This window comes from Pholcus phalangioides, unplaced genomic scaffold (assembly GCF_987345545.1).
Source record: "Pholcus phalangioides strain wild (caught in Gottingen) unplaced genomic scaffold, Ppha-v1.0 ptg000018l_1, whole genome shotgun sequence".
NCBI lineage: Eukaryota > Metazoa > Arthropoda > Arachnida > Araneae > Pholcidae > Pholcus > Pholcus phalangioides.
Genome location: NW_028301611.1, coordinates 4,916,946 through 4,937,923, shown reverse-complemented (window position 1 = coordinate 4,937,923; position 20,978 = coordinate 4,916,946). Strand labels below are relative to the sequence as shown.

General features: G+C 36.7%; 1 protein-coding gene and 1 non-coding gene across 2 annotated transcripts in view; one reads left to right on the top strand and one right to left on the bottom strand.

The window, feature by feature from the left end:
* The window catches only part of LOC149071604 (semaphorin-1A-like), a 293,307-nt gene that overhangs the window by 231,393 nt on the left and 40,936 nt on the right, over positions 1 to 20,978 (bottom strand). The gene's annotated exons all lie outside the window — the stretch shown is intronic.
* On the top strand, positions 14,227 to 14,348 carry LOC149071605 (5S ribosomal RNA). Its single transcript, XR_016194671.1, has one exon. It is a non-coding gene; the product is annotated as a 5S ribosomal RNA (ribosomal RNA).

Here is a 20,978-nt window from a genome sequence, read left to right as displayed (position 1 = left end):
CCTACAGATAAAATTATGTGTCTTCCACCTCCTAAAGAATTAATAATACTCGAAAAGAGATTATTCTAGTCACAGATTATTTTTTTTTATATTTTATGCTCGCACAAACAAACTTTTTGAGCGTTTGCAGCTCCGTAAATGAAATGCGTGTCTGCTTTTTCAGTATTACTAAAGCGCGATATATTATCCCATACAGTACAACTGTTAGAACGGTTGTATACTGGAATAACTCCGCTTGGCTGGCGTCCGCGCCTTTTATTCACTGTGAAGCAGATTTGCATGCGGTTTCTTCTTCTTCCCCAGGTTACATTTGAATGCACGGTGTTCCTTTTCTCCCGATAAATTTCAACAGGAACATCTGCGGAGCGGCTGGTTTGCGTTTCATGCTAGACCACGCATTCTTTGACCACATTTGTATTGGTGTGCACTATCACCTCTTTTTTAAATTTCAGTAGGTTACTTTTTTTAGGTGGAGAGTTTTTCCTATCTTTTCTGAATCACCCTGTATATGTATGTGATATATGCCTACAGAGCAAAATGAAAAAATGGTGCTTTTCAGTGAAATTTGAGACGCAGGGGACAAAAAAATGACCAAAAAAAAAAAAAGATCGTTCCAGTTTGGCACCTTTGGTGTCTAAATATGGCGCCAAGCTTGTTGAAACACATATTTTCCGAACTAAGAGAACTGAAATTGTTATTATATTGATACTGAAATGCCATTAAAATGCATTTTTACCAAGAAATATACAGTAATAAGAAATTTTCGTTTGAACGCCCCTTGTCCCCTTAAGACGACCCAGGGAAAGTTCGTACACGGTTCGATAGGGTAAGTCAGAAGGGTAAAATAAATCTTTCTCCCAATCACAAGTTATTACGATGGAAAAAATATCGTTCCTTCCCACAAACCAAATATTATCCTCTCACTCCTAGGGTTACTTTTGGATATTTACTCCCTCACGTTTTGGCGTCAATTGACAAAAATTGCACGATGAATTTTTTGGCGCTGATAAAAAAAGTGTACCCTTAGGTTCCACCGCAAAAATCGTTCGACCAAACATGATTTAGCAGCTTTTTTTGTCCCAAGTGTGCTCGATTGAGTTAAACTCTGGAGATTGAGAAACCACGGAAATGTTTGGAAGTCTCAGTCATGTTCTTACTCAACGATTTTCAAACAATTCAGAGACACGTGACATTTCGCATCGCTCTGGAAGATTCCATAAACCCGAGCAGATTTGGCAATTATTACAGAAATGAAAACCACTGACCTGATACGAACCATTTCAGACCCTAGAGCCACAAATATGTGTATTGCTTTTTCTTTACTGTAGAATTTTTTTCTATCGACTCCCCAGGCTCAAACCGACCAAGACCAGCATAATGCGCGAAGCTCTTGCTCAAAAGAGGAAGAAACCGGAAAACGCGCGATAGCGTTAAGCCTTGATTTGAAGAGTTTTGTAAGTTTGGAGTAAAAATTACGTTGAATATGAACTTTAAGGGTTCCATCAGAGGGCAGCACTTAAAATTTAATTTTCTCTCAGGGTGTTTTTAAGATTACTTCCAGGAGAAAGTACATTTGGGAAAAGTGCGATTTATGACAGGAAATTTAGCAATAAATCTCTAAGAAAAATTGTATGTGAAGGTGAATACACCTTACATCATCTTCTCTGCCGGAAAATATTTGAATGAAATAAATTATTTCTTCCCAAAAAAATGAAAATTTAAAAAAAGTAGAGATTTGCCGACGCATTTTCGTTTTTAATGCATTTCTTGAGCATCAAAAATGTATTTTGAAAATTCCAAAAAATGAATGCTCGTTTCTGAAAGGATTATCCCTAGCGAAAGTTCGAGTCGGATCATAAATTAGTACGCACGGCATCCCGATGACATTGCTTGAAATGAATCCATTTTTAGCAGTATGCCGAATTAATACAACATTCATAAGTTAGGATAGAGCTCTCTTTCTGTTATTGCAGATACGAACTGACAGCCGAGACTAATAACTGCATGCAATGTTTAGAAAGAGTTCTGGAAGCAATTCGTTCGTTGAAGTTTTACTAAAATAAACGTCTCCTCTAGCTTTTTATCATCTCCACTGATTTACGTGCGAAAGAGTTGCAAGTGAACTGCAGAACACTTGCAAATATGATATCTATAGCTCATATTGACGCGATGTTTTCTCCGTCTCCTGGGGAAAAATCTCTCAACGAGAGAAACAAAACCATCGCGGAAATATACACCGTCGGTGATTCATTTGCTGATTCGAGAGGATCATCCGCCGGCTGCGGATGACAGTTTCAAGTCCTTTTTCCCTAAAACTCCTTAAGATGTCTTCATCTAAGTCGACATTGACACACGGGCAAAAACATAGAGATTTGATTGGTTCTTGGGGAAATGGGTAAAGAAGAAGTACATTCCAATCCCCCTCCGTCCTCAACATTCTTCCTCCATCCATCCAATCATCCTCAAGATTCTCATCTGTTCTCTTAAAAAAAAAAAAGAAAAAGAAAAGAGGATGAGGAACGATATCCATTGCGGAGGAAATGCCACAAACATTAGAATCACCATTAGAACTCGTCATGTTCAGTGGAGTACATGCTCCCCTTTCTGCTCTAGTTCTCTTTCTTTCTAACTTCAAATCCTCATCTTGACATTGTCAAGAAGAATTTCTTTTTGTTTTTTTTGTCTTTATCTAGAAAAAAAGTTTTCCAACGATTTTTTGCTGTAATTACCTCCGAAGATGTATATATATTTTTAAAACCTGTAGTACCAGAAAAAACTCAAAGAAAAAATACTCTTGGGAACTCCGGTTAGAGTCTTATAAAAGCGATGCAATTCTCGAGGTCAATGATGATTATCTATAGAAGGGGTGGCAAACATCTGGCTCGCGGGCCGCATGTGGCCCGTGAAGTGATTTTGTGTGGCCCGGACAAGGTAAAAGTACCGTGAAAAAATTAAACTCGTGATCATTATTTGAACTATCGGTTCCAACAGCAGATTTCTTGGTTAACAAACTGCTTACAAACTTCTTATTTCTAGTGACGAAATTAATTTAATAACTAACTAATTAATTCAATTAATAATGGAGCGTCTTTTACGCCGAAGTTGAACCACTGATGCGGCTTGCGACGCTATAGCTGATCATTATGTTGGCCCGCGAACAGAAAGAAGTTGGACACCCCTGATCTATAGTATAGTTTCCTAAACTTTTTGTTCCATCGCCCCATTCTTCAGAAATTTTTTTCTCCCATCGCCCGCCCTCCCCTCCCCCCGACTGAAGCGAACCCATAGGATCCTGTGGTGTACTCGTAGTTTCTATCGATATTCTAGAAACCTTGGTCACTATTCTCCCTGGACCATTCCCTCGCCCACTAGGGGGCGATATTGCCCACTTTGGAAAACACTGATCTATATGGACATCTCTGGGCCATGCAATCTGGAGGCCTCCCGGACATCTCTGGGGCCGTGCAATTTGGAGCCCTCCCGGGGTGCCGCTATATTATAGGGGCACCAAATGAGGTAAAAGGGAAAAATAATTTTCCTAAAAGTTTGGAAAACAACATGTTTTCTCTGCAAAATCCAAATTATGAATGTATACGTTACAGTAAATGTGATAAATCGGTTATTGTACATAATAACCGGTTATTATGCATACTTACTAATTGTGTTGGTAAGTTTGATAAATTTATCGCTTTTATAATATGAATATGAATAATAATACTCAAGTGTCGTTGGTAAATTTTATAAATACTAAGAAAGTTACCATTTTTACCGACGACTATGCATAATACCTAAGTGCCGTTGGTAAATTTGATAAATGATGAAAAAAGTATCACTTTTACCGGTGATTGTTATACTACGCAAGCATACCTGGTAAATTTGATAAATACTCGAAACTTATCACTTTTATCGGTTATCATGCATGTTACACTAGTGAAATTGGTCATTTTTATATCCGTTATATCGAGGTCCGATCGTAGAATACGTCAAATAGAAGTTTGTTTTATTGCGGTCTGATAATTGTATACGAACATAAAGTTGTAAAAAATCGTTAAATCATAGAATTTGTTAAGTGAGAGTTCATTATATCGCGGAGACCTTTTAATTCCAAAAAATGTTTGTTTCCCACGTGAGTTTATATGAAAAAAATTATTTAAAATTCTTTTTTAAACATTTCATTTGGCGTTTCCTTCAAATATACCTTTGTCTTATAGCAAGGATAATGCAATTTCACTTGCACATTTCATCTCCATAGTAACAGCAATTAGATCTGAGACAATCTTTTGAAACTTTTTTTTTGAAAACCACGCAAAAAAAAAAAGTGCATAGTGACGCTGAATCATTTCTCTGCGTGTTTTCATTAGCGGAGATGGTGTCCATAAAATGAGCTACTGAAATAATGGAGAAGCTCACGTGCATGGGTGGAGAATACGACTCCGCTTTATAAGGGATAGGTTTTGTTGCACCCAACGGATGCATTGCCATGTTTAATCCATTGCCAAGGGTAAATAAAAATATACAAAGACAACACAAAGGCCGCACAAAATGCTCAACGCGGTGGCTGCAAAAAGATGCCCATAGAAATATGGATGTCAAATTCAACAAATACAGCATCCCAAAATAAAATCATACATCACAAAAGACAAAACTAATAATTAATACTATGTAATACGCTGCCTATAAAAAAAGATTATGGCTTTATTATCTTAAGTAAAGATAGCTTTTCTCGATTTATCCCACTCTGTATCGATACTTCTTTTTTAAACGTGTCAGTTGTGTTAAAATTCATGACCCCCGCAGGTAAGTCATTCGATTTATTGACAATCTTATTAGAGGAAAAACTCCCTGCGACACCACAACCTGGAATCTTCTCTTACTAAACGATACTTGTGTTCCCTTGTAGAAGCAGTCGATTGATGGTCATAAATAAATCGTGTTCCCTCTTATATAAATAAAATTTTAAACACTTCGATTATATCTCCCCGACACACACCTGCGTTCCTTTAATGTAGGAATCTTCAACCTTCTGATCTTCAACCTATCGCGAGCACTGTCTGTACCCAACATCAAAAGAAGAACAGCCTTACGACAAGTTTGACATACGAATGCATGGAATCGGAATGATTTTAATCCTTGAATGCAATTTGCAAAGGGTATTATATTGGGAAGTTGATTAAGTTCTCGCCAGCACGAAATCGGACGCGACCATCGAGCATTCCTGGTGATTTGAGGAAGCACCGCGGTGCTCGCGAGCGACGGGTTGAAGATGCCTGCTCTAATGTATAAATATATTCAAGAAATCAATTCTTTCTCCATAGTTCGAGCCTTGTGTACCTAAACGAGCACTCGTAGCTCTTCTCTGCACCCCCGCCACCAACCAAGTCTATGTCCCACTGTAGGAATGGTCTCCGAAACCTTACGGCATTAGTCCGTCCAGTCCAAGACAAACTAAGTCTTAAAAAAGCGGGAGAATGACTTTAAGAGAATACGAAGAGACTTTTTCGGAAATGAAACCGAGCATTCTATTCGATTTTTTGACCACCGCTGAACAATGTTCAGAAAACCCAAGCCGCTCGTCAATGAGAATTCCCAAATCGGTGACACTAGAAGATATAATAGGGTGACCCTAGAACAGGGGTTCTTAACCTATGGCTCACGGGGCTCCCGAGATATGTCATTCAAATCCAATAACAGCCAGGGATTCTTGAGCTACGGGTCACGGCCCAAACCTCTGATTCGCAGGTGCTTTAGAGATGGGTCGTACAAATTCACTGATAATCAGGGGCTATTGATCTATGGGTCATGACACAAACCTCTTATTCGCAGGAGCTTCCGAGATGGATCGTACAAACCCACTTACAGGTAGGGATTCTTGGGCTATGGGTCATGACCCAAACGTGATTCACAGCGGCTTCCTACACGAGTCGAACATATACACTCACAGTCATGTTAGAAATGCACTTACTGTGTCACTAATTTTTGAAGAACAGACCCACGTGTCGCGAGGGTGATCATGTTGTTAAAGTTGGGTCGCGGCTAAAAAAGGTTAAGAAACCCTGCTCTAGAGATATAATCGGTTTATATACCGACGTGTATCTGTGACCAAAGATATAAGCTACAAAACTAGAAGCCTAGATAGGTCAGAATAATATAATCCACGCGGGGTCATGAAACCATCGAAACTATTGACACAACCATCATTTTCATTCAAACCATTGAATTCGTATCCGAATTCTTGTTTTCCAGGACGGAATCGCCCCAACAAACACGCGCAATTGAGTTTTCTCATCTCAAAAGAACCCACAGCGGCAATTCACAAAATTGAAGAAACTGAATTGTCTGGATTTTTCCAACGGGTGACATCAGTTTCGAAAACTTTAACGCAAACATTCACCAGGAAGACGTAAAAAAAAAAAATTTACTTCTTGTTCTTTTTTATTATTGTTGTTGTTGTTATTATTACTATTTGAACAAACAGGTTTCCAGAAATTGAAGGAAAACAACGAGTCGCTGATACTCGAGGCTGTTATTCTGGAGAATTCGGATCCTGAAGGAGAAAAGAGAAGAATAACAAGGCGGAAAATCGCGAAGAATAAGAAAATATCTTTCGTTTTTCGGCTCGACTATTTTGCTTTCGTTTTCGATTCAATTCTTCGATGGCGTTTCTTGTATTTTTCGGAAGTATGTGCGTTTCATAGAGAATAGTTCAGCGTAGTTCTATCACGGAACGTAAAAGAAACTTACCGAAATTTTAAATTTAATATATTTTGTGTCCCGGTGAAAATTAAAGTTTTAATGAAAAAAAAAAAAATGTTATTTCTTACAGAAATGAGAGAGAGGGAAGTATTTCCTCTCTCTTAGATGAATCGTGTTTTTAAAATTATCTTGTTCTGAAATATAAATTTTATTTTGAAAAATTTTGAAGGTTTATTTTTCAGGAAAACGTTCTTAGAGAGATAGAGAGAGGTTTACTGAGCATTTAAAAACACATTGAAATTAAAAAAAAATTGAATACAAATGAAGCTTTTACGGGCGGGAAGATATTCTGAGAAATTTAATCTTCGAAAAATTCTTGCTTGAAGAAAGAATTTTACTATTCTTCAATAAAAATTCAGATAAATGCTTTCTTCAGCAACTTCAAAGGAATTATTCTTCAGAGAAATGTGAATAGATTCAAAGAAATATTTTCTCAAGAAAATTCAAAGAGCTCCGAACAAATATCTCTTCGAAAAAATGTAAAAAATTCTGACTATGGAAAATTGAATTTTTTAGTTTGATGGAAGCTTAAAAACATGTTCTTTACAAATGCACATAAATCCGAAAAAAATTCATGAAATTTTTCTTCAAATTTGAAATATTGAAAGAAACTGACAATTTGAAAAATTTCAAAAAATTGCCAATTTGAAAATTTTCAACAAATTCTCAATTTAAAATTTCGAAGAATTTATTCAAAAATTGGAATGTGTTTAACACACACATGCAACCCAAAACTCATATATTGATTTACGTATTATACAAGGAATCACAGGATCTGTCAACAGTTTATCATTTTTTCTAAGAATTCTTGTTTAGAACAAATTCAAAGGAATTCTTGCTTGAAGAAGTTCTTCAAAGTTCTTCAAAGAAGTTCTTTCTTTGCTTAGAAAAAACCAAATACATTCTCGTTTAGAAAAAATCAAAGAAATTCTTTCGAAATTTTATTTTTGTTTAGAAAAATAAATAAAATAAATTTTTTCGAAATTCTTTCTTTGCTTAGAAAAAAATCAAAGAAAAAAATTCTCACTTAGAAAAATTTTAAGAAAAATTCTTGATAAGAAAAATTTAAAGAAATGCTTTCGAAGTTCTTCCTATGGAAAAAAAATCAAAGAAGTTCTTACTCAGAAAAAAAAAACAAATTCTTGCTTAGAAAAATTCAATGGAATTCTTGCTCGGAAAAATTCGAATAAATTTATGCTTAAATAGTGAGAATATGATACAAACAATAAAAAAATATCTTTCATATTTCGGTTCGACAATTTTGCTTTCGTTTTCGATTCAATTCTTCGATGTTGTTTCTTGTGTTTTGTAAAAGTATGTGCGTTTCATACAGAATAGTTCAACCTAGTTCTATCATGAAACGTAAATAAAATTACATAGATGTAAATTTTAATATACATTATGTCCTGTGAAAATTAAAGTTCTAATAGAAAAAAATTGCTATTTTTTACAAAATTGAGATATATCTTGTTTCTCGTGAATTTTATGAATCGTATTTTTAAAATTATCATGCTCTGAGAGATAAATTTTATTTTGAAAAAGTTTGAAGGTTTATTTTTCTTAGAGATTTACCGAGTATTTTAAGAAATTGAAATTACAATTTTTTTTTAACACGAATGAGGCTTTCACGGTGAAAATATTTTAAGAAATTTAATGTTCGAAAAATTCAAATATTTCTTTCTTATGGAGAAATTCGGATAAATGCTTTCATCAAATACAAATACAAATACATGCAAATACAAATGCAACACCGAAACAGGCAAAATGCCCAACGAGGTGGCTGATAAAAAGATGCCCATAAAAATATGGATGTCATATATTTCAAAAATACAGCAACCCAGTAAAAATGCAATTAACACAAATTATAAACAATATATACACATGATAAAATATTATACAACGCCCATAAAGAATAATTATGGTTGTATTATTCTAAGAATGGTAAATTCTAAGAAATCTTCTCGATTTACCGCAGCATGTTTATCGTATTTCTTTTTGAACGTGTCAATTGTGTTACAATTTACTACCTCCGGGGGTAAGCTATTCCATTCCATTTATTAACAACCCTGTCAGAGAAAAATTCCCTGCGGCACCATAACCTTGCATTGTCCCTCACCAATCGGTACTGGTGTCCCCTTGTAAAAGCAGTCGATTGGCGGTTACTAAAAGTTCATGGTCCATCCTATCCATCCCATTGAAAATTTTGAACACTTCGATCATATCTCCTCGACACCTGCGTTCATCCAATGCAAAAACATTCAAAAAATGAAGTCTCTCTTCATAACTCAAGCACTGTGTGCCAATAAGGACACGCGTAGCTCTTCTCTGCACCCCTTCAACCAAGTCTATGTCCCTCTGTAGGTATGGTCTCCAAAACCTTACAGCATACTCTAGTCCAGGACGAACTAAGCCTCGAAAAAGCGGAAGAATGACTTTAGGAGAACGCGAAGAGACCTTTTTGAAAATGAGAAAAGGTAAAATGAGAAAATGTAAAATCCTTCAGAAATTTGAAAGGAATTATTGTTCAGAAATATCTGAATGAGACATTATTGATGTGCGAGATTCAAAGAAATATTTTCTCAAGAAAATTCGAAAAGAGCTTCGAAAAAAAGGGAAAAAATTGACTATGCAAAATTAAAATTGTTATTTCTGAAATTAAAAACAAATTCTTTACAAATGCATAAAAATTCGAAAAAAATTATCGATATTTTTTTGCAATTTGAAATATTCAAAGAAATACTTCAAAAACTAAAATGCATTTATTTAATGTAGAAGGAATTCTTAGAATTTATCAACGGTTCAATATTTAATTTTTGCTTAGAGAGAAAAATTCAAAGAAATTTTTTTTTGAAATCCCCAAAATATGTTTCGGAAATTTGGAATTACTTTTTTTTTTAAATTTCAATTTTTAAAATTTTGATTTTCCGCTTAGGTAACTATTTCTTAAATATTATATAATATTTTAAGACATTCTTGTTTATAAATGACTTCAAGTTTTCGTTTTCAAAAAAAATTTTAATCAATTTACTCAATCGAAATTCTTGATGAATCGTATTATTATTATTTTTTCAACTTTCGTTAATTAATTTCTTAAAAATATTTACACAGATATTTTCAAATGTTGAGATTTTTATTAAAACAATATTAATTCACAACAAAAATTAATTCTCACGAAAATTTCGATGAAATTTCCAGAAAACTAATGTTAATCGGTGCCTCATAAAAATTTATCCTAATTTCATATTTCACGTATTTTCCTCATTTTTTTCATTAAAAATATACTTAATTTTTTAATTAATATTTTTTACGGCGAAATTCAAATATCAGTTTTCACGAAATAAATTTATTTTTTAAATGATAATATCCAAACGCGTTTCATACAGCCGTGGGAATTCGCTGATTATTCAATTACAGTGGAATTCGGACGACACGGCCGAATGCAATGGAAGAGCGGGCCGGATAACAGGAAAGCCGGATAGACCGGAGTATTATAAATGCTCACTTCCTACCCCTCCCCCCCCCCATACCATCAAAAACACCATTTCAATATCAAAAACAGCTCCTATTGTGACCTCTTGGTACAGGTCAGTACTTTATACATAAGTGTAACGTACTTTATACACAAATGTATTTGTTACTCACAAAGTCCGAAATTGGCCAGTTTCGTTGTAATGTGACTTGGCTGATGGGGCTAGAGATCCCTGGCCAAAGCCCGATAACAAAAGACATGATTCAGGGTCATCGCCAAGTTGGTGTATTTTTCATGATAATTATGTCCCTGTTAGCTATGGAAACCAATCACCCGCAGAGGGGATTGGTTTCCATAGCTAACGCATGTTTACATCGCAATCACGATGAGGGGGATCTTTTTTATTTAAAAATTTAACAGAAAAAAAAATATATATAACAACATTATTATTTTTTATAGTTTTTCTCTCAAAATTTTCTTTTTTCTCCCGTCACGTAGAGCAATTTCAATACTCCCACTATATATAGCCATGTATCACACGTTGGCGATGAAAAAAATGGATTTGGCACCTATCGGATCTTCTTACATCAACACATCAAACTGTGGCTAGGGTTTTCTATCCAAAGCTCGAATTATTTCTCAAAATTTGACTCTGGCCGAAACTGTCGGCCAATTTATGAAGTGGCCACACTTCGGGCTTTGGCAGTAGTATATACAGTCAAACCTCGTTAATGAGTCACCTCTTGGGAGAGCAAAGATATGACTTAGTAAGCGGAGTGACTCGTTAAACGGAGTAAGTCATAGCTGTGCCAATTCCTACCTGAGGACAATCGGGACTTCCAAAAAGTGACGAGGTAAGCGGAGTGACGTGTTAACCGGGTGACGCACTAACTAGGTTTGACTGTATATAATGTAAATGTTTGCTATGTACTGCACTGTACGTTTTGGATGAATTGATTTATTACGAAAACGCGTACAGTGCATTACTTATTTAAGAAAAAGGAAGTCAAGAATATGAATATTATTACGAAAATTATGTAAATAGTTATTATTTTTCATTTATGTCGTTTTCCGCCTGTAAATAGCCATTATCTTATGTAAAAATGAAAATTAACGCAATCCTCTGTAAACAACGCCAAATTGGACACAAGCTTGGCGAAGTTTGGTGACAGCTCGGATGATCTGGCGACGTCATGTCGCCAAGAGACTAAGCCAGATAGTCGAAATTCTACTACATACGAAAATTTTTCCCTCTTGAATAGCCACAAATTCCAAAATACAGGTTTAACATTATGTACTGAAATAAAAAAGAAAATGAAATAATTCATTAAAGTAAAATATTCCAGAAACCCTCTTTACTCTCCGCCTCATTAAAACCGGAGATCGTTTCCTAATATTGGCATCGAAAATAGTATTCAGATGATGTAATGATTCCCCAAGAAAGTAAGTACCACAATCCTCACCGCAAACCAATTTGGAATTGGTTCTCGAAATATTACCAAAAATAAAATAAAAGCATATTCAACAGAAAATTATCGGGAATCCACCGTAATTATTCGGAAACCTGATACATCGGAGAGTGCCCTTGATTAGCAGCGGAATCAGCAGAAAAATCCTAAATTTACGGCCACGTAAAGGAAGAGCGAATAGTGATCACAAACGGGAAAGGAGAGGGAAAATACCATTTCCCTTCTCCATTTTTTCCCCGAACTCATTTGGAGAAAGAGACGGGCCAAGATTATTATTATTCAAGAGAACAGCAAAAAGGAAAAAAAAAAATATTCCGGAAAATGAACAGCTTTTAATCGCCCAGACCCCTTACAGGAAACAACGCAGAGACATAGAAAGGGACCCTATCTTTCAGATACAATGCTGACTCACACATAACTCTTCAACGTGACCCTTAGAATAAAAGCAGACAGGAAAAACCTGGTGGGAATGAGGAGACTATAGGCAGTGCTCCAGGTAATTCCGGTAATTACCGGGACTCGTACCCCCTTGAGTCCTAACGCATGCCTTTCATTATACCGAGTAGATAAGATATCGCGTTTCCTTTATCCCGAGACTTGGGACCTCCCTTTCTCCCCCCCCCCCCGCTCTCGCTTTTCTGGGGGGGGGGAGAGGAGGTCCGTATGTGTTCACATAATGTAGCCAAGTGGAGTAGTTATCAAGAACAAAAGAGGCCTAGATTGGTTCTCACAAAAGGAACTCGGGAGGAGCGGATACGTACTTACAACCCACCCTTCGTGAATAATTATGGCAATCGTTGCGAAAATAATGGTCTCCGAAGGTGTGTGTGTGTGTGTGTGTGTGGGAAATTTAGTCATAATTCTAAATGCCATGTGATGAAAGGGTTTTTTTTTACCGTCTGTATGCATTGGGATGTCTTGTCTAGTAGGAATTAGATGTATATGATACGGCCAAAGAGCCCGAAATCGGAAAGTTCGCGGATTGGCCAACTTTGTCGTAAATTGACCTGGCCAATGTCCGAATTTCGGGCTTCGGCCAACCAGTTCGATAAGTGGCTGGAGATCGCTGACTAAAGTCCGAAAAGAAAATCCATGATTTGGATGATTTGGGAGGGGGGGGGGGAGACGGTGTTATCGCCTAGTTGGCGTATTTTATCGTGGTAACTATGTCGCCGTGTTAGCTATGGCAACCCATCATATCGCGGTCACGATCAGGGCTATATAGTAAGGGCTGTTGCATCTGCTCTTTTGATGCTGCGATTTCTTCCTTGGCTCAGTGGGCGTGGTCTCGGAGCTGGTGTGTGACGTCACGGCTCTTGCTACATTTTTCCTCGCAGACGACATCAGCTTACAAAACGTGCCGTATGTAAGTAGATTATTTTAAATTTTAGTTGCTTATTTTACTGTTTTAAATGAGTGATCTCTCGTTCATGGCGTTGTTTTAGTGTCAATGGTACGTGTGGGTGTTATGTTTATAATCTATTTACATGCAAGACTTATTATTTTAAAATATTCAAATAGCTGAACGAAGCAAGCCAATGACAGTAATAGAAAAGGTAATTTTGGAAACCATTCAGTAAAATGGACAGTGCAGAGATTGCGCAAACTACCGTAGTTGACAAGGTAGCAAAGCGGGCACACTTGGTTCTGCAAGGTGATGACGTCACGCGTAACGCCAGCTGATACCGACTCCAGCGCCTGATGAGACAGTTGTTGTACGGCCCTGGGTCACGATACGGTAATCACTTTTTTCCTCCAAAATTTGACAGAAAAAACGTTTTGTCTCTATTATTATATAAATAGTTTCTCTCAATCTCTCAAATTTCCTTTTTTTTCCTCTCTCAGATTGTTATGTATAGCCATGTATCACACGTTGCCTATGAAAAAAAAAAAGGATTTGGTGTCTCACATCAGCACATGGAACATTGGCCAGGGATCTCCAGCCACTTCGGGAGCAACAGGCCTACAACGATTCAATTATTCAATCATTACACGTCAATCATAGTTAGAAAAATTGATGGCAGATGGCAGCACTACACATAACAAGCACTACACAGAAACAAACTTCACGCCAGTTTCACTACACGTACGCGCTCATTCCAACATGTACCAATTCGTTAGAAGTTCTGTGGATGAATATGGACGACGTGCCTGTAAGGTCAAGTAGTAGTAGCCACTTCGGGAATTGGTCACCCAATGCCCGAAAAATCACTATTCATTTCTGTAAATCGGATTGGTCAAAATCAGTCAATTTCCGAACTGGCCGCATTTCGGGCAATGGCCGTTTATTTTGCTGAAATGTACTACTGCTACTAAACCACATATGCACGTCGTCTATATTCCTCTAAGGAATTTCAAACGAATGAGTAGATGTTGGAATGTGCGCGTATATGAGTTGTGAACCTAACGTGAAGCTTGTTTCTGAGTAATGCTTGCTATGGTGCTATCATCTACCATCTATTCTTCAAACTAACTGGATGTGTTATGGAATGTACGTGCCAGGTTTCGTATTGTCAGTAGATATTGCTTGCTTTAGCCAATGGCCATACCATGCTGAAAACACCGGTTCTCGTCCGATCGCCGAAGTTAAGCAGCAGCATCGGGCGCGGTTAGTACTTGGGAGGGTGACCACCTGGGAACACCGCGTGCTGTTGGCATCACTTTTTGTGGCGCAGTGGTAAAGATGCTCGTCTTCCACTATGAAGGTCCATGGGTTCGAATCCAGGCATAGAAGATCAGAAGCAAGTTCTTTACCTACCGAGCCTAGGGCGACCACCGATGGATGGAGCCTTCATTTCCCAACCAACTCCACTGGTTGGAAATTGCCGTATGACGATATATGACCGGAGTTAATGTGCGGTAAAGTAGTAGATAATATTGCTTATGTTAGAGGTTATTATGGCAAGTTTTAGATCGACTATGTTTTTCACGCGCGTTATGTATTAGATACCTTTAGAGATAAGATCCAAGATTGAGTTGACTCTCAATTCCTATACGGCAGTTAACTTCATGCTATAAGAAAAAGTACCAATGGCTGCAAGAAAGTAACTAGTTTCCTATAACCTGAATTACAGGAAGGCGCTTTGGACTCTTGAAAGACACATCTTGGATGATATTTACGAAAATTGAAACATAAGACGTGCCTTTCATTTCAAATCCATTTCCCACGGAGACAGTACGTTCTCCGAGCAACGTAACGCCACGAATCTCACCCGTCACCAGATCCGATCCGAAAAATTGAAGACATCTTTATCTTTTAAGTTCTCTTATTCAATGACTGTCTTTTAATGGTTTAAATGTTCAGAGGTATCACAACGATCTCTCAATAATGGGCGTATATTGATAGGTGTCACACATATATCTCAATAATGTTCGGAGGCATTACATCGTGGTCTCTCGATATTGACTTAAATGTTCAGAAGTATCACATTATGGTCTCCCAATAACGGCTGATATGTTCAGAGGTGTCACATAATGGGCTCCCAATCGTGACTTTAATGTTCAGAAGTATTACATAATGGTATATGTCCTATAGGGCAGTGACTTTCATGTTATGGGGGAAAGGTAGCAAACACTACACACACACACAAGAAAGTAATCAACTCCCTATAAACTGAGTTGGAAGATGTTTTTGGGACTTTTGAAGCACACGTCTAGGATGATATTTATGAAAATTGAGAGACGTGCCTTTCATTTCAAATCCATTTCCAACGGACACAGTGCCTTCTCCAAGCAACATAACGCCACAAATCTCACCCGTCACCAGATCCGATCCGAAAAATTGAAGGCATCTTTATCTTTTAAGTTCTCTTATTCAATGACTGCCGTTTAATGGTTGAAAAGCGGCATTTATGTCTTCCCCCAAGAACAACCAACTCTTCGGGAAGAGACACTCCTTCGACAAACACTACCTACAGCAACTGGGTCAACGCATACGTTATGCGGGGAATCGCAAACATCCACTGCTGCTCTAGAGGACATTGCCTTTACGGTTGTTTGACTGGTAAATTATAACCTCTCTCTCTCTGTCTATCTATCTGTAGTTTTGGAAAGACGACGTACACGGCTTGGAGGTGGGTTATTAACTTTTCTTGGTTGGTTGTTGAACACAGGGTGAAAGCTCCGGGTTTAACGAGCGAGAAACATACCATCTCTCTCTCTCTCTCTCTCGCTCGCCCATCCAAGACTCCATAATGCATTCACTTCCTCAAGCCTCTCGCTCCATCTACTAATGTTTTCATATTCAGAGCAGCGAGTTGACGTTTAATACTGCAGCAGAGAGAGGCGGTAACACTTCATAAAATATATGCTTTTTCTTTCGTTAACGGTTAGCTGTCATGTATGCGTATACTTCGTACCGAGCGAAAGAGTTTCTGCTTGTCTTCATGAAATGTCCACGATTTTCTCTCCAATACGTGCTACGGCGGCCCGAATTGTGTTTGAGCACATACATCGGAGTTCTGTTTGAATATGAAAATAGTATTAAAATCCTCTCCTCTTACTCACCATGTTAAACGAAGTCGCGCCATCTTCATGAGAAATTTTCTAGACGGTTATTTACATGGCGTCTTGTTTTTCTTTCGAAGCCGAGTGATGCATTAAAGGCTGTATTCCGCCCGTATATACATATATATATATATATATATATTTACGCTACACTTTATTTAATGCATTTCGGATCGATGTTTGAGCTCTGTACATAAGAGCCTTATACGATAGCATATCAATCTAGAAGTTGCATTAAGTAATATTTTCGTAAGCGAAATGCGCGCTATTTCTACTTAAAAGCTCGTGCCCCATGTGTGTGGTTAAGTACCAATCATTAGAGAAGTTTTCTAAACATTGTGATTTCCATCAATTATATTAACAGTCCGATGATGGAAATTTTTCTCAATTTTTTAATTTAGAGCTCGATTTCGTTCATTCAGATTCGCATTGCGAAACCCTCCCTAACTGGCACGTATTTTGAGAAGAATTACTTCTGAGATTGCGAGTAGATAACTGCTTTTCCTCCCACAGCAAGAAAGTTTATCTGCCCATCGCTTTTATTTCCCTCACTATGATACAAAAACAAGTGTGTGTGGCTTTATGGGAAGAGAAATACTTTTTTTCGTAAAGAAAAATCTTTTACAAATACAAATACAAATACAAATACAACGCCACAACAGGCAAAATGCCCAACGAGGTGGCTGATAAAAAGATGCCCATAAAAATATGGTTGTCATATGTTTCAAAAATACAGCAACCCAATTAAAAATGCAATTAACACAAATTACAAACAATATATACACATTAGTATTATTCATATACTAAGCGTATATTTCTTTCGCTATTTTCTCGCTCCTTCTTCTTATCTAACATTGAACAAGAACTGACTCCGCCCACTGGCGGAGGATTGGTTGTAGAGGGGGAGGAATGGAAAATACGTTTTATTACAAAGTAGAAATAGCTTCATTGCGTTTTTAGAAGGCGAAATATCTCGAGGTGACACAAATGAAGCAGATCAAGTTTGACGAGTATTCTCGGGATTGCCGCTGAAAGGGTTTAAATGCATTTCAGAAATCTCAATCGAATGGGAAAAAATCAATAGCTTGGTTTTTAAAGGGGACTAGTCTTTGTACACTACAGAAGTCACCTTTTAAAATCAAGCGAATGAAATGTATTTTGATTTCAATCTGTTTTTAGCTTTAGCCTAAATAGTGAATACACCGCTGACGACTTGGCATTAATTCCAAAAGAATCACTGTGTCAAGAATTCAATAACATCTGAAGAACGCATATTCTGTACTCACTGCAATATCAATAAATATACGAAAAGTCATAGGGGGTTCATCCCTTTCGGCAAGGCTGTTTTGACCTTTTCAAGGTAACATGTTAACGAGGACTTAGCCTCCGCAAAGATTTTTCACAGTTTTTTTGCATACTTATGCTGCTGAAGATTGAATATAGATTACGCAAGAGTCACTCACGTCACGAATTCAATAGCCCCTGCAAAACCCCATTTTTGTATTCACTGCAATGAAAGAAAGAGTGAAAATAAGCCGTAGCCTCTAAGGAGACACATCCAAACACCAAAGTGGTTTTCTCTAACGTGTGGTGCCAACTAAGGTTCAGCAAAGAATTTAATCTGTTTCTAGTTAGCCTAAGTAAATACACTGCTGAAGATTGAACATTCATTCCAAAAGAATCACCCACGTCACGAATTCAAAAACACCTGTGAGGCACATATTCCGTATTCACTGCAATATCAATTATTTTCCAAGGAAGTCACACTATAGGGACACATCCCTTGGGCAAAGCTGTTTTAACGTTTTCAAGGTAACATATCAATGAGGGGACTCGGCCCCAGAAAACATTTTCCACAGTTTCTTTGCATACTCACACTGTTGAAGATTGAATATTGATTGCACAGAAAAATCACTCCCGTCAGGAATTCAATAGCTCCTGTAAAACATCAATTTTTGTGTTCACTGCAATATTACAAGAAATACGAAAACGTTACACAACGGAGCACATTTTGTCAAGTTTCTCAAGGTCACATGTCAAAGCGGGTTCAGCGTAGATTTTCTTCTATTTCAAGTTTGCCTAGAAGCATTGGAACAGTAGAGTCTGATTTATCCGATCTTCGCTTATCCGACGTCCCACCTCAAAAGAAAGAAAAACACGCACACAAACCATATCGGCAATAAGAACTGCGAGTTGCGAGCATAGTCTAGTTTTTGTTACTCCCGACTGTGCACTGGCGCACCCGTTTAAACTATGACTCATGTGTCTGTTATTCACCCCCCCACACTCACTCACTCACTGCCACAACTCACTAACCACCATTAGACTACTGAGTAGTTTGATGTAGTCTGATGGACCACCATCTATAGCAGAAGGCTTCCGCGCGAGGCTCGTGACGTCACTGAAGAAAGTCATCTCACCTATAGCCATCGGATATAGCAGACCGATGCATGCGCCATCTTTACCCTTTTGTGTAGTATATCCAATGGCTATAGGTGAGGTGACCTTCTTCAGTGACGTCACGAGCTTCGTGCGGTGTCCCTCTGTTATAGATGGCGCTGTGTGCTTATCGGTTTATTGTCTGGTAAATGCGTATGCGTCTGTGTCTTGATTCGCACGTTGTGTTGTGTTGCTTAAAAGTTGAAATTACAAAGCAAAATTGTAAAACAGAATTGTTAGGTTCATAATTATAACATAGTTTGGCGATTAATAGCCTTTTTCTTAACCACCTCTCCCCATTACCCAACATTTTCGCTTATCCGACGTTCCGCCGGATCGTTTATGTCGGATAAGCGAGACTGTACTGTACTTGGTAGACGTATAGCATCGATTTTCCTCGAAGAAACCTCCGCTCTGTCCAGTATTAAGCAGTAATATAAAAGAAAAGGGGGGAATATGAAGTTTGTCTTCTCTCGAATGGCATTCGGAAACATTCGAAGAGAAATCTATTTCCTTGGCTGTGCAGGGAAAAGCCTTCGAGCAAACTTATGGTTAGCCAAAGTCTCCACCGAATCTTGAGATTCTAGGAATAAGAAAAAGAACCGAGGGGGGAAAACAATCTTTTCTCTTCAGTTTGTTGTGGACACAGAGAAGAGGGAGAAGCAGAAAAGAAAGTGTCCTTCTCCTACCTACGCCTTTACTTCCCTATTGACCGAAGGAATTTCTAAGAATTGGCCGTACCCAGTACTTTCGGTACACAAAACTCTTCTCTACTGCAAGATGAGGTACCGTTTCGGATCCGTTGCTGTCAATTCCGACAGAGATTGTTCGTCGTTTTCCTTTTGTCCTTTTCGGGAATCGCATTTAGGACACTCATGATGGGTATTCAAGTATTGTTGGAATCATTGGCGTCTCAAAGGCCAACAAACAGAAGTCCCTTAAATCATTAAAGACTTTCATCAATTCCGAATTTATAATAATTCATATTACTCCTCGAATTTACTGTGAATTTTCAATAATTCAAAAATTATTTTAGTTATTAAATTTGAAATTTTAGGAATGGTGTATTTTCATTGATTTGTGAATTCTTTTCCTTCAATTCTGAATCTTAAATCATATCTTTCATTAGAAAATACTTCTTTAATTACTTATGAAAACATTCTCTTCATTGATTCTGAAAACATTCTCTTCATTGATTCTGAAAACATTCTCTTCATTGATTCTGAAAACATTCTCTTCATTGATTCTGAAAACATTCTCTTCATTGATTCTGAAAACATTCTCTTCATTGATTCTGAAAACATTCTCTTCATTGATTCTGAAAACATTCTCTTCATTGATTCTGAAAACATTCTCTTCATTGATTCTGAAAACATTCTCTTCATTGATTCTGAAAACATTCTCTTCATTGATTCTGAAAACATTTTTATCAATAATTCTAAAAACATTCTTCATTTCTCTCAGTGATTATGAAAACATTTCTTTCGTAAATTTTGAATTTTCATTAATTCTAAAACAATTTATTTCATCAATTCGGAAGTTTCATTAAATATTAACATATTTTTTCATCCAATTCTGAATTTTCATTGATTCTGAATACTTATAAATTCTGAAATCACGTCTTTCATTTAATTTAGAAATTTCATGAATTGTGAGCTTTCATGTATGTTCTGAAATCATTTGCTTTATTGATTGATTTTGAGAATTTCTTTCTTTAAGTCTGAATTTTCAATGGTTCTGAACCTGGTTCTTTTTTTTTTTAGTTCCGAGTATTAATTAATTCTGAAATCATATCTTTCATTAATTTAGGATTTTCATGGATTATGAAATTTTGTAAATACTGAAATCACTTATTTTAAATTTACACGATTTGAGAACTTTAATCGATTCTGAAAACACTTCTGTCCTTAATTCTTAATTTTCATGAAATTTGAAAACCTTTATTTATTCAATTCTGAATTTACATTAGTTTTGAAATCATATCTTTCATTAATACTGACAAAAATTTCTTTAATTCTGAGTTTTCTACAGTTTTAAAATCCTTCCTTTCATTAAAATTTATTTTTTCATTAATTCTGAAAACATTTCTTTTTTCAATAAAACTGAACAAATTTATTTATTTCAAATACTGGTTTTCGTAAATTCTTAATTCCCTTTTTTCAAATCTGAGAATTTTCATTAATTCCGAATTTTTTTTTCAAACATGAATTTTCATCAATTCTGTGTTCATTTTATTTCAAATCCAAATTTTCATCAATTTTCTGAATTTATTTCCCAACCTCAATTTTTATTAATTCTGACTTATTTTTTCATTAATTATGAATTATTTCTTCCATTAGTAA